Here is a 2,039-nt window from a genome sequence, read left to right on the forward strand (position 1 = left end):
TCTGGCTCCTTTTTCGATAAGATGTTAAAACAAACACATAAACCTAAAATAAAGACGTTTAACTAATTCTCAGGAAAGTTAAAATAATGTCTACATATATAAAAACCAAGAGTAAATTTTTTATTAAAAAGTAAATAAAGGAATTTAGATTAAAATTTAGTTAATCATTTTTTTTAAGATATCCATTGATTCCATTTCATGGCTTCTATATAATATAGTTTTGCTAGTTTCACTAAGCTATAAATCTACAAAAATAAAAATAATAAATAACATGTGAAATTGTAATTTGACCGTTAACAAATTTGGTTAAGAAAATGGGAAACAAAATTATTTTACAAAATGTACCTTGTCAATGCATCTATGTAACTATTCTACCAATAATAAAATGCATTTACGTAACTATAAAAGTTGGAAAAGACTTGGCCATGTTTTTCACTCTTCTTTTCATCTGTGAAACACAAAACACATGAACTATATCTTGATTATGGAGAGAAAGAGTAAATATATTTTGGTTAATTATAAGGACCCATTGCTAGACATCAAACCTTTGTTTGGATCATGAAGGGTACCATCATAATCAAGAAACATGACGATCTGTTTTCCTTTTGCAGCGTTGATGATATATGTTATAATAGGTCTAGAATTTGAGAGTAAATTTGAGTCCAAGTATTTAAGTAAATGTTTGATAGATGTTACTCTTAGATTCAAAATATTTTATTAACAGTTACAAATTTGGGAATTAGGGTATTTCATAACAGTTATATTTTCCTAACTTTACATAACACGGCGACATTTGGCAGCGTATATTTTTGACACATGTCCTCACTTCTCAATTATTAATTTATTTTTCTCAAAACTACATACATTATTTTTCATATTCACTATATTTAAATGATATTTCTGTACTAAAAAATATATTGACATTTATATATGTAATGTCCTTTTAGTCATTATATATAGATATCATTTATCAATATCTTATATAATTACCATAACATTAAAATTTTGCAAATAAAAAAGAATTAAATATTAATATTATAATTTTGGACAAAATAAATTTCCAATTATTAATGATTTAATATTAATATCATAATTTCAGAAAAATATAATGTGATGGTTATTAAACTCTTTACTAATTTCAAGCTATAATAATATTATAATATTCTTTGAGGAAAAAAAAATAATATTATAATATTATAATAATTATTTGTTGAAAAAAAAATTATAATATTTGCTTCACTTTTTTGTGCCAAAAGATCAAATCAATTTATCCTAATATAATTTAAAGATATAAAACAACATGATATTTTATTTTTCTTTAATAGTAATCATTAATACAATTTATCGCATATGAATTCTTTAAAATGTAACTCCAATGATATTTGAAAAAATATTAAAACAAATCTTTCATCATATGAATACACTTTAATGTATTAACTGTAATACAATTTGTGTTTTAATATTTGTTAATATTTTATTAACAGTTACTCTCTTTAATGCATGGTAAAAGCAATTTGTAACCCACTACATGATATTAAATATTAAATTTTAATATATTTTCCATATAAGGAATAATCAAACTTAATGATTTAATTAATACTATTTTAAATATGTCACTTACAGTTTTCTAATGAAATAAATAGATAGAAAATCAAGAAAGTCAACATATATGAAAATCTTCTTATAAATATATATATATATATATATATATATATATATATATTATGATTTGAACATGAGAACAATTCTGAAATGCTCTTGACAAGATCGATTTTATGTTGATATGTGTATTGATATGAAAGAAGAAGCTATTGTTGTGTAATTTATCATAATTTAATAGGATTTTAGTGGAAGTATGGAACTGACTAACTTTATTGTCTACTCAATGAAAGAAAATATTATATGATTTTAAAACGTGTGAAAATTAAGGTTTATAAAATTACATTAAGGCTTAATCATAATCATGTATTTAAACTATTTCATTTCTCATCCAAGATATGATTTTTATTATGATATTTTCTTTTATTATAAAATAGTGT

Source organism: Camelina sativa, chromosome 5, assembly GCF_000633955.1.
Source record: "Camelina sativa cultivar DH55 chromosome 5, Cs, whole genome shotgun sequence".
Taxonomy (NCBI): domain Eukaryota; kingdom Viridiplantae; phylum Streptophyta; class Magnoliopsida; order Brassicales; family Brassicaceae; genus Camelina; species Camelina sativa.